The 13,378-nt window shown below is 41.3% G+C and overlaps 1 protein-coding gene across 6 annotated transcripts in view; it reads left to right on the plus strand.

Moving 5' to 3' along the window:
• The first annotated feature begins 3,709 nt into the window (after positions 1-3,709).
• LOC135714648 (diuretic hormone receptor-like) overlaps positions 3,710-13,378 on the plus strand; it is a 185,262-nt gene continuing 175,593 nt past the window's right edge. For 4 of the 6 annotated variants that reach the window (XR_010518865.1, XM_065238025.1, XM_065238028.1 and 1 more), the window contains exon 1: positions 3,710-3,928. The gene's annotated coding sequence lies outside the window, so the exon portion shown is untranslated. Of the gene's footprint in view, positions 4,036-13,378 lie in introns of all 6 variants that reach the window. The other 2 variants (XM_065238026.1, XM_065238027.1) reach the window with 2 other exon arrangements.

Raw genomic sequence — 13,378 nt, forward strand, 5'->3', positions numbered from 1 at the left:
TTTCCCTTCTGAGTAGCAAGAAGTTACAAATTCCAAATATCCCAGGCCGCATTAAAATCCTTGACTGATATTCTCAACACCCATTTGCAATGGGACCTTCCGAAAGACCCTAGGGCACTGATGAGAACTCCTAGATATCTAGAAATAATATATATGAAGAATAACGGGAAATATTGGCACCATGGTCTTCAAAATCGACTTAAACTCGTAGCCTCCGATATGTTTGCATCCATCAACATAAATACTGATGGAATTCCTATCTACAAAAGTAGTGCAAATCATTTCTGGCCAATTGTTGCCGATATTCATGAGCTTCCTTACATATAGCCAATAACTATCGGAATTTACTATGGAGCGAGTAAACCCGTGGATGCTGATGAATTTTTGTTACAAGAACTTCTGCTACTTTTGGATTCTGGAGTACTCATAAATAACCACCGGATTTCATTGAAAATTCGAGCATTTATAAAGAGCGTTGAAAACTTAAACGGAAAACATGGTTGCATTAAATGCACTACCATACGGGAAATATTCTCCAGATACTAGAACCATGGTGTAGATGCGGAGCTGAGAACTGATGAGCTATTCCGTGACGGTAAATATCCAGATCATCAACGCGGTGTATCACCGTTAATAAAATTACCGATTAACATCTCACATCTCGATCATCTGTTTGGATGGGTTTGGAATACATAGTTTGTCTCAACTATGTAGGTGTAGTTCTGCTCAAATATCACCTACCTTCCAGATATTACGAGCACTTCACACCAACCAACCAAACCCAAATTTGTACTCATTGGTGTTTTTTTCTGGGAACCATGTATGTTGCAAATTAAAATAGTTCATTATGAACCACACAAATACAGTTGAAATTATATAAGGTAAAAAGTCAAGAAGAACAAGATTGTATAATGCAATCTGCACTGCTCTAAGCAGAATTCCTCTAGAGGAGGAATGATATCATATAATACACCAGATCGAATTAGACTTAATCACGTATACACGCGAGGCGTCATCATTTTAAATTTATTGCTCAGAATATACGTGCTCATCTGCCAGCGAGGATCGCAGCAGGACTACGGAGCTAAAGATCTTTGGTTCGAAACTAGGTATTTCAAGTAATATTGACTTTAAGCTTTAAATATGTTCATCATTTCAAAAGATAACACATTATTTCAATTTCCAACTTCTATTCAAAAAAATATCACCAACTATAGAAAATTTAAGGTTCATTTAAAAGATATTTATCATAATTTTTGCTTTTTGGTCTGCCATAATTTTAGACATGTAATTGGAACGTCGTACAAATAACGTTTTAAATTATATATTGGTATATACAAAATCATACTAGATGCATGATAAAGTTATAGATGGATTTGTAAAAAGTACTCTATTGAATCATATGAAATCATACAATGTAGGAGTAATTTTCCACATGCACGTATATGGCCTCCAGTTTTTTTTTGAAGATTCGATTGAATGGTTTGAAGTGTTGAGCTAAAACTAGGAGATGTAACAGTCTTCCAAGTTTTTGCTTCACGGACAAACCATCGTTCATTTGGTGAGATAGCTCCTGTTTATATATTCACCTGTTTCGGTTTCTACAACTTTGTCTTAGACATCATTTCGAAGAGCCGTTTTCGTGCTGTATTTTGATGAGAAATCAAATGTCGAGTGCATTGTCAAAGGTTGGGAACGAGTGGGTATGGCCAAGTTCCAACATAGGTTTGCCAATTGGTTCATTCGGCAAGAGAGTCGTCCTTGTGTTTTTTTCTGGTTTTAGACGATTGATGTTTTGTACCTTGAAGGTCAATTTTTGTGATCGTGATTCGCCTGAAGAATTTTTGAACTAGTTGACGCAATGACCCGGAAAAGTGTTGGAAGTGCCAGTAGTGCAGCAGGACAGTAAGAGTACAAAATTAATGAAACTTGCTGAGATCTTCCCTTTATTTTTATTTATATGTTTTTAAATTTATAATATATATTTCGTTCTATTGCTCTCTACTGAAATCTAGCTCTCACCTGTTCGTGTTCAGCGTTGGAAAATTTTGCGACGTTTTATGAAAAGGAAAAGTTTGAAAGTTCGAGAGTCATTAAAGCGAGTAATGGCGCTATAACCATAAGCTACATAGGGCTATGACAAGAGCTAGTGCTCATGTCCCAACAACTCGAGGAAAATAGAGCATCATTTAAATTTTAAATTAGACGCTCCCAACGACCAATCATTTATAACAACGGAACGTACGGTACGAGATATCCACGTTTCATCCATTTATTGGATTCTGAATCATCTTGCCCGTTAAATGCTGCACAGTAGACCTGGTCGTTTTGATATATTTTGCGCATCTCTGGTGCGCAAAATATACCAAATAGACAAGAAAAAGGATGGATGTATATCCTTCATTTTCCAGGATGCTTTCATGAACTAAGTTGGTGTTAGATTAGATTAGAGATTAGACATGCACGTATATGGCCTCCAGATTTGTACGTATACTTGATTTATTTTTACCGAATAAAGATTCACTTAGCAGAGTAACAATTCAGTAATGTGAACAACATTGTTGGCTGGGAGACGTCAAATGCTTCCGGAAACGTCCACTAGGAGCGCTGTAATAAGCAAACAGTTTGTTCCATTACTAAGTTGGCCATGGTTTACCAATGTTTAGAGGACTTCTAGGATATTTGGGGAGAACTTCAAAACCTATCATATCAACACTACACTTGTTGAGGTTTGGATTCAATTTTCAAAATTGTTCAAAATGGTTCAATCAAGCTCATGTTGTTAACATTGAAATTCGAACGGTTTCAAATAAGATAAATGCGATAAACTACAATGTCATTCACTCATTTCCACAAATATCAATGTGTAAAATTAAAGTTCGTCTAACCTATTTTACCGAATAATCAAGATCCTTTTTTTCTCTCTCTCTCTGAATGCCAAACGAAAACCAACGCTCCATCAGATTGAGGGCAAACGCCAACACACACGCACGTTTCGACGCTTTGATGGAAATCAAAGCACTTTCCTAACCATATTTTGCTGGGAAATATTCTGCGAAGTGAACCCTTTGAACCCCGATCTCCTGATGATGCTGATGGGTTCATTTACCATACCTTATATCTGAAATTGGCTGGGTGGGTGGCTAACAGACTGACTGGATATGTTTACATGCTTTCATTTTCCCATTCATGGCCCAGGAGCTATTTGCTCGGCTATTTATGCTGGTGTTTTTTTTTTGTAATTCATCATGATGCCTGTGCTGGATGGTAGTAATAGCTCAGCTCGAAACGTACCTACATACTGTGATGGATGCTGGTGTGGTGATGCTCGTTGATGACGAGAGAAAGAGAGAGAGAGAGCTCCATTGCTGTGTGTTTGGGAGGGGAGACAGAGGTAATATGGTCAGATTATATCGGTTATAAAATAGTTCAATTCCATTCGATCTATTCCTTTTTGATTTAAATGAACGGAAACTTTACTGATAGGAAGGTACGATGTACGATCCCATGCGTTTATTACTTGGAATAATTAACAACGCACACAAACCTGCCCCGCACGCCTACACTGAAACCCTTGAGGTAAGTGCGTGGGATGTCCGCTTGTACTTGTGCTGTATATTGAGAAAGGTATGAACGAGCCGAGCTCAGGCATCTTGGCGGCGGAGCAGCAGCAGCATCGCACCGGAGTGGGTTGATTTTCTTATCAGTTGCTAGATGACCGTCGATGAATCTGCATACGAAGCTCGGCTGTTCGCGGGTGTGCACAAAAGTTTCGAGATTCGGTAGCCTGCTATAGCGCTTTAGTATATCGGGAGTTGGCGTGTGTCCGTTGCATAGCTTTAGCACATATGCCGGTACGGTGGGCCACCTCAGGACGAGGTTCGAGGAGGTGTGGGAGTTGTCCCCGTCGCCCGATGTAGGCGAGTAGGTAAACAAGCGCCCATGTGTAGTGATATCGTAGATGATGGTGATAATGATGATCATGATGTTGATGATGATGATTATGGTGCAGAAGCAGTCCCAGTGATATCGTTCGTTTGTTGGATTTGGGATAGACCCGGCTTGCGAGAAGATAATTAGATTATTGTAGTGGCCTTCGTTTTTTGGGGGCGGTGGTGGTTAGTGTACTGTGCCGGAATGCTGGATTGCGTTGGACGTAGAGTTTTGCTTTCAATGGAGGAAAACAGTGAATCAGGAAGATGGTGCAATTATGTAATCAAATGAAGAGTAAGCTTGCTTGTGCAAGGTGATGAAGTTGGAGACAGTTTAGGTGGATAATTTGTTGGCGGCACTGGAATGACCATGCAGGATTATCGTTATAAAAAGGTGATGTGAATTGCTTTATTTGTACTGGCTCAATCGAATAAACTCTACAGATAAAAAGGTGATGTCCTATTTTATTTGTACTACACAAACTGGCCCATTGCGCCAAGAAGTGATTGTGGGTCGTATTTTACTCGTGACATATATGGCATATAACAGGTTACGTACATGGCGAATTTCGAGCAAATGACGTTAAGCTACTTGTCATTCACACTCAGATTGTTTTGCTGGAATCATTCATTTTTAACTGAGGTTTTATTGATTAATAATTCAAAGGATTATAAGAAGTAATTGGCTTTTTTCCATACCGCTAGACTTTTCTTGTTTTCAGGAATCAAGAACCGCCCATGAATGGAGTATAATATTGTTCCTAATTTTGGAATTAACATCCCAAGCAAGGGGCGACCTCGGCGTAGTGGATACCACCCATACCTCTCACGCCAAAGTCACGAGTTCAAATCTCACCCCCGGACAAGTCACGAATTACCCAAAATGTTGTGTTATTATTTGGGGCATGTTACTGGATCGCCTGGATCCAGGGATGTCTACTCGTTTCGGACTCATGGGCAGCAACCACGCTGGCGAAGTCGGTGAAGATGGCTATCGGTCGTTCATCGGAGGTGGTGGCAGCGATGAAAGCCACGTCGGCTTCGGCGGAGAATATCGAACACTGGTCTGGCCGTCGGTGACATTGGCTGAGATTGGGCGACCGAGCCATCTGTGTATCTAATTGAGTATCCTTCGTAATTTCGTTTTTGAAGGTCAAGGACCGTTTGTGCCACTGCTAAAGGGGTGGAACCTGCTTTAAACTTATTTTTGATTGTAGGATCGGTTTGAATTTTTGGCAGGCTCCAACCCCTGGCTCCACACTAGTGGACCCTGGACACCGGTGGGAGTACATGGTTGGATGATTCTCTGAGGAGTTGGTTAGCCTCAATGAGGAGGAAACCTTCCTTACTGCTACCGGACGTGTTTTCACAGTGGCTGATGGCTCGATGGCAGATTGTTTTGGTTATGTACCTGTTGAAGGGGAGCACTCTGCCCTCGATATAGGCAGCTACTCCAGGGGTACCTGGGAGGAGGCCCGATGATAATCGTAAGGCTTGCTGGTAGACAGGTGCAAGTTATTCCACTAGCAGGGGTATTGCGAGGTAGGTTGCTTCAATCCCATATGGTAGGCGTGAGTTTATGATAGCTTTTGCGACGTTCAGATGGGTCTTCCGGTTGGCATTTGGGTGGCGCCCAGCCAGAGTTTTCAGCAGGTTGATTTGCTGTTTAAAACTGTTTTTAACCTCGTTGAAGTGCGGGCCGAAAGTGAGATGACGGTCGAAGCAGACTCCGAGGATTCGAATGGTTTTATGGAATGGGACCGGCTTCCCATTGATGAGAATCTTGGTGCTCAGGACCTTGTGATTGGTTGAGCATACGTGTTTATACCCGCTTTGGCTTGCGGAGAGCTGAAATCCGACTGACGAAGCCCAGGTTGATACGTAGGCGGTGGCTTGTATAAGCTTTCTTCGTAATGCTCGGTGAAGGTCTTGATGTGGCAATTTCCAAGGGTAACTTGGAAGGTACAGTGTGACAGAAAGTTTTGTATAAATTTCAGAATATGGCCCTTAAGTCCCGATTCCTTGGGCTGTTCTAACACCCCCGGCATCCAAGCACGGTTGTATGCCTTAGATATATCCAGGGTGGCCAGTATTGTTAATTAGTATCATAGACAAACAGACATAACACATTGAATATTTCTCATTGTAAAACATCGTCGCTAAAGCATTACCGCCATCTGTTGAGTACACTGTGGTGGGTAGTACGCTGAACAGATGGCGGTAGTGTTCAAACGTCAAACGCAAGGAAATTTACTATGCGCGCCACAGGTGGCAGTACTACCAACTGAGAAACTATAAAATTGGCCGTTAAATGCTTGTTCGATGAACAACTTATGAGTGTTATGTCTGTTTGTCTGTGGTAGTATATTTGCTAACAGTGACTAACTTCTTTGATTTTGATTCTTGTTCACTATACAAAACATCGTAAAGCTATAGTCAAAAGGTACAACACAAAAAAAAATCTTCCGTTATCCAATAAGCCTCCTCCATCAGAACGGGATCCACTTCCAGTAGTTTCATTGTATGGCAGCAGTGTTGGAAAAATATCAAAAAATCAAATCTCACCAAAGGCCAAGATCCGATTCGACGACAAAAATCAACAAGCACACAACTGCGGTTGATATTGCAAGCTGTGATGAAATATCAAGCGAACAAAACTCACCAGCTGCAAAGCTCTCCAAACTGTGGTGAGATTGAGTTTCATGATTTTTATTTTACACCCGAACGCAACCGAAACTTCCATAACGACTGGTAGCAGTCACATCGTGTCTGTCATCTGTAAAGATAAAAAAGAGATAGCACTGTTAAACCTTCTCTTTCTAAAAAAAATGAGGTGCAATGGAATCATTTTTGCGTCAATTCAACTCTCAGCTTCAACTTTACACGTTGTGAATAGTCTCGCAATATCAAAGGAGCTTGTAAAATCAATATCAAGCATAAAGTGAACCCCACAGGTATCAATATATTGACGCGAAGGGGAATTATTGACAATTATATTGATGATGTGAATACAGAATTATTGTCAATACCGATGTATTGACGTCAATATAGAATGTATTGACAATACGATTATTGTCAATAAAAGCAAACGTGTAGGGTCCAATTAAGGGGAAACAGTCCTATTTTTGCGGTTCGTTAGAAGCATTAAGAGCCTATTGTTGCATATAGAGACCTCCATACACAACAATAGGCTCCTAACGCTTCTTACGTACCGCAATAATAGGACTGTTTCCCCTATGTTTTGCTCCAATATCACGCGTGATATTGATAGCGTATGAGAGCGGAAAAATATCAATTTGCTAATGATCATGCCATCACTGTATGGCAGTATCGCCAACGGGGGGCAGCGCGCTCCGATTGCAGCAATAGACGCAAAACGGAGACATCACTCACACACTAATCACGAAGCGAGTGCTTTTCAAAGTCGAAGACGCATCGACCGAAAGATCTGCTGTTGAAGAACTATGAGGAAGACCACACAATAATTGCTGCCGAGTAATCAGAAAATCGCGTGATACACATCGAATACGGTATTGAAAAATTTTCGGATCTCAGATTTATGAAAAAATTCTGGGCGGTAAAAATACAAAAAATACGGCACAATCGGCGCTAAGTGTCCGATGCAGTTGCAATTGACCACTTCCGATTTTCATCAAATTTGTAGGAGATACTCATTTTAGACCAGCTTTAAAAAGTCCAAATTCATGTGCCAAAGAATCATTTTCTTTTTTTTTTCAGATGACATTAGGAGTTGTTTTCATAAGAAATTTAAATAAGGAATCTAAATCTAAAATGATAATCTTTGAACAGGGTTGTCAAATATTTTTAATTCGCGTTTGATCTTAGAATTACTTTGTTCTAATTTTCAACTTGATGTTACCCTCGTGTTCTATTATATGCAGGTCAACTTTGTCATTCTCTGAGCACAACGATATTTTGACGTAGGACTACGTTTTTCGGGAAGGGTGCCAATACAGGGAAATGCAACGAAAATTGGTCAGACTCTAAATGCTAATAACTTGGCCAATAATCAATGGATTTTAATGATTTGTGTGTCGATCGTTTTACGAGTATTATAAAATTTGTGTGGTATGTCACACATTATAATTGTTAAATATGTAAATAGTTAACAATGAAGAAATATGGAAATTATTCAAATTTCCCATACATTTTCTTCGACCGCAAGGGGCTTACCCCTTAACCAGCCATCTGAAAGTTGATCCCTAACGACACAAGCCGAAACCGAACAATAATTCTACGTTGCGGTGGAAGAGGTAGAGCAGCCGAAATTTTCTTCTACAAAAGGGTCTGCTAAATAGCTTCACCACTATCACTGTTGTGTCGTCGTCGTCATTGTTGGCTTGGCGCCGGTGCCTGTCCCTAGCAACAACAGCAATCGGACGTGGCGAATTGATCGTGTGCAGGCTGCCGGTTACGAAAACGTGTTCTTCATATGCCTGCCGCTGCAATGAGCTGCAGACGTATGCAAGTTTCTTTCCGACAAAACTCCACGTCCGATTGCTGGAGTAGCTCGGACGAGGATAAGAATAGGCGCTGTCCATGGGTGAGCCTAGGCACCGTGATCTGAACGTCGGGAGCATCGAAATCGTTACTGTGTCCACTTGATAAGTCATACATGTAAACCACACAAATACAAGAAATAAAGATCATTTTAAGTCAAAAAAGTTGCGGCCATATAGTCGAGCTGGTCGGTGGGAAAGAAAAAGCAGCGGAAAGGGTTGTAGTTTTCAAAATGCTTCTGTCAAATCGCATCCACCGCTACAGTGGAGCAAGTCGGAGCTTGGTCATAACATTTAACAGGGAGGGCCTCCCCCGGGAGAGGAAGAGTAAAGGCCGGCGCACAATGGATACGTTTTCAGGTTTTTTGACAGTTAGCCCATGCATTATCTGTCAAAAAACCCGAAAACGTATGCATTGTGCGCCGGCTTTAACGGAAATCTACATCACGTCTGTCTAATCGCATCCACTTGTTCAGTCAGACAGTCGAGCTGGACGAAGCTATGAGGCTAGGCGCCTTAAGTTGGGTTTAGACAGGGCAAGTCAATTGATCAAGTCAGTTGAATTCAACTGACTTGAACGCGAATTGAACGAGTAAACCATGCCATTCAACTGACTTGATCAACTCACTTGAATTGAATAAAAGTTGAACCAGGCTCAACTTTTCAAGCCGATTGAATTCAGCTGAGTTGATCATTTAACTTACCTAGTCTAAACCCAGCATAAACCATGCCATTCAACTGACTTGATCAACTCACTTGAATTGAATAAAAGTTGAACCAGGCTCAACATTTCAAGCCGATTGAATTCAGCTGAGTTGATCATTTAACTTACCTAGTCTAAACCCAGCTTTATGTACAGGGGCCATATAAGGAAGAATTCTCGATTACTTTTTCGAAGGACGTATCAGGTTTTGTAAACAATACATTTGATCGAAAATTTGGCGTAATTTGTAGCTAGCCCACGCATTCTAACACTACCCTCAGAGAGGGAATTTTTTCCCCTACCGTAGGTTACTCATGAGTTACGAAATTCACTTTATTCCAAAACAATATCCGAAACAACAAACTAGAAAATCGAACACAAATTTCTTAGTCCTACGTCAACAATGCGGTCGTATCTTGTACACAACCATTCAACTTTTTTTTTCGAATCCATATATTGATTTTTAAAACAAGATTTAAAGCAAAATTATAACTTCACTGTTTGCCACTAAACTTTGCCTCGAAATCGCTACCCGTTTGTCAAGTCCCGTCTCAGGTCATCACTAGATGAATGTGAAACGTCACTTCAAATATAAGGGCCGTTCATGAATAATGTGACAATTTGATAAAAAATTACGTCCCCACGGTAACTGAAAAAATCACGAGGCCATCCATTGAATGTATCCATCTGATACCACTGAAGAAGCCATCCTTTAGCAGCGCAAGCTTGCGTCGAATTCTTCAATGTCACCGTCTTAAAATCCGCCGATTAAGCAATGTAGCCGCTTTATTCCGTTTCTTAACATCCAGGTGTTACCTTGGCCACCTAAAACCGCGCATTCGTGTTGTTGCGATTCTCTACATATAGACATCGTTGATGATGACTTCCACTGATTTCCACATTAGCAGCAGCTTGTCACAGCGGCAGTAGAATTCTGATGTGTTTCGATGTTGTCTTAGCTGAGCATCTGCTCCGTTCAAAGGAACTCGATCGTCTTCTCGGAGGGATCCTCCGGTCGAGCCTGTCCGGAATTAGCTAGATCGTCACCTTGGTTCGAGTTCCTCTGCTTGTTGTACAGTTCTTTCAAAACAAAACAATTACACTTTCAAAATACAGGGTTGCCAAACATGCCATTATTCACAAGCAATCAATGTTAGATCAATGACTGGCACTCTCGGCACTTGAATGAACGGATTTGAAAACGGTTTTCTCTCAAGTGCATACTAGGGGAAATGGCTCTAATGTTGGCCTATGGATCTAAGATTGGGCCCATCGCTAAAAGTCTGCTATTTATCAATTTTATCTAGATTAACGCGTCATTGGGACGGTACTAATGGATATTTTTGGTCGCTATTGAAAATTTAGTCGATTGCTGAATTTATGTATGGGCCCAAATTAGGGACATGTAGGCTGACATTACCCACATTTCCCCTATTCCTTATATTTTAAGAAAAACATACGAAACGCATTATACGTCGTGATTTCGAAGGCATTTTCGAACTTTTTCAAATACGACCCATCATGTCGTGCCCATGTTTTGGCGATTTTATCCCACCAATTTTTCATCTGAGCTGCCGTTGTGATGACTGTACCTTTTACTTTCAGTTTCCTCTTCATAATTGCCGAAGCATTGGGATTGCGCTTAAACGCTTACACGACATGCTTGTGATCCTGATCACTAATAGAACATCAATTTTGACCGCATTTATCCTTCCGTTTTATGCTCAGAGTTTCGTAGCAACGTTTAACGACTCACCGTTGACTGCACGATACCGAGTTGTTTTCCGATGTCCCGATGAAAGAGTTGAGGATTTTCCAGGTGCTTGCGCAAAATCAATTCGCGACGTTGCTTTTCGGGTGACGCCATTTTTTCTAACTTTCGAGCAACTGACAGCGATAAAAAATACAGTGTAAACAATACACTTTAAACTACTTCTACCCAAATTTTCAAGAGAAAATACCCAATGGGTAATTTTCTACAGCGTTTCTTCCGTGATGCAATTTGATGTGTGACACCCTTTAGTTTTCAATGGGCCTAAACTGGGGACAATTGGGCAGATTGAGGGTTTTCGGAACAAACTGGACTCCGTTGTCATTGTATCATTGTTGTGCTTAGTGACAACTCGCGACAACTGTCCGAAGTCGGCCTTTACATCGGTTTCATCGTCCATAAGTATACACCCACTGGACTTGGTCAGCAGGTTGTCATACAGCTTTCGAGCACGGGTTCTAGCTAGGGTATTTAGCTTGAGTGATCGATTTGAATGCGTACTGGCACGGTATGCCTGTAAGTCTTCATACTTTTTACTCAAATCGCGATCGGACATACAGGACGCTTGGAATTAAATGGAAATTACTAACCCTTCTCTCTTTCATTTTTCAGGTATTCCACTAAGACGCCCAGATCAAGCCTTAGTTGGAAGCCACTTGCCTGTCATAATTCAGCAATATAATGATTTGTGATGTCTGGTGCACTTTTCGCCTTTGTTCGCCATGACTAACATATATTGCCCCCCAATAATGTCATGAAGTTGATGCATATGGGAGGGTCTCTCAATTTTGGAGAGAACAAATATCGGGTACTATCAATAAATAAGTATGAATGTCAAAATGTATCAAAGCTTGCTATTTCATCATTTTACTATCGTTACTATCGATGGAGCTAATGAAACATTGAATGGTGAAATGGTGATCTTGAATTTCATTCCCTACTACATATACCTATGCAATGTGATAATCATCCTTGTTTTTACTACTACTTTACTACAAGCCATGTACTTTTCCTACATTGCTGTCATCTATTTTATTACAAGTTGCCATGCCACTGCACGGTTCATGTCAACGAGCTATGAAACGATGCTGCCATCTTAATAAGGACCATGTACATTAATCCATACGAACGCGTTTTAAGAGAGCTCATTTTCTTGCTGCCATCTTAGATCCCCGGTGTTGCACGCGTTAAGCTCAACAATGTAGATTGCATTAGTCGACAACACAATGGACCACTTTCCTTGCCTTCAGGTTAGCAGTCACAATGTCAAAGGACACCGTTCGGAGCTTGGCAGGATTGTGAAAGTGAGTCAAGTTCCACCCATTCAGTTGCACAGACTTTAAACCCGGCACCCACACTCTGAATAAATGATGTCATCTTGCGGAACTGCAACCCGCTCTAAACTCCCAAAGCCGGACGCCGAATGGGATGGGAGGAAGCAGATGATTGAATGAAGAAACAGCAAACGTGTACTACATGAGCTATCCTCTCGCAAACGGCCGGAAGGATACAAATGCTGCTAGTTTTCTCCGGCTGCTGGGAGGATTTGCTTGTTTTTGAAAAGTTGCAACTTTGTAACGATGTCGAGTGGCATGTAGCGAGAACAGCATCACTGGAGCATGATGTTGGAATTAAAACCAAATGTTGATGTTCGCCTGCCAGCTGCTTTCACACTGGTGAGAACGTTCCAAAATTGATAACAGTTTTGAAGTTGCTGTTGGCCTAAACTGGATGGGATTTTCTTCCATAAATTAGATTCATAATTTCATTGAAAAAAAAATACATAGCACTCATCTTGATGAGTGCCAATTGTCCCTGTCCCACTCAAATCAGTATAGTACCCAATATTAAGTGTTGAATCATTTGATAACCATGACTACATCGCTTACTATGTATGCGATGCTCTTTTAAGTATCATTCTGTTGGCTGAAGTGACTCAATTGAATTTGGGAAACGTGACCGAGTGCGGGAGTCTGACATGTGGCATTTCGCGAGCAACATTTGGTTATACTCGAACCGCGACGAACTTTCCCTTGTCACTATGAATTCTATCATCTGCTTCGCATCTTGGTGCGAACTAAAAGTGATTTACCGAAGCTGTTATCGCACTAGCAGTAGGATGACAATAATAAAATATAACCTACACCGAAGACGCTGTGCACTGAGCCGGGTAGTTTCGTCAGCATCTGTTCTTCCAACAGGGACAGACAGACTGCGATCGTCGTCCATCAGACGGAATAGGGATGGGTGTGTGAATAATAGAAAAGTGTAATTGATAGTAAGTGCTCAAGTGGTGCTACTGCTGACAGCCTGAGTGCCTACAGGGTAAACACAACTCATACACTGAGAGGGGCGAGGTAAGGCGGCAACATCAACCGGCCGGTCGACCGATGGACCGGTTGAGATTTGCTCTCACAACATTGACTTGCTTGGGTGAGTTCGTAAGAACCCG

This window comes from Ochlerotatus camptorhynchus, unplaced genomic scaffold (genome assembly GCF_037179485.1).
Source record: "Ochlerotatus camptorhynchus isolate MF236.1 unplaced genomic scaffold, CSIRO-AGI_Acam_v1.1 ptg000686l, whole genome shotgun sequence".
Lineage (NCBI taxonomy): Eukaryota > Metazoa > Arthropoda > Insecta > Diptera > Culicidae > Ochlerotatus > Ochlerotatus camptorhynchus.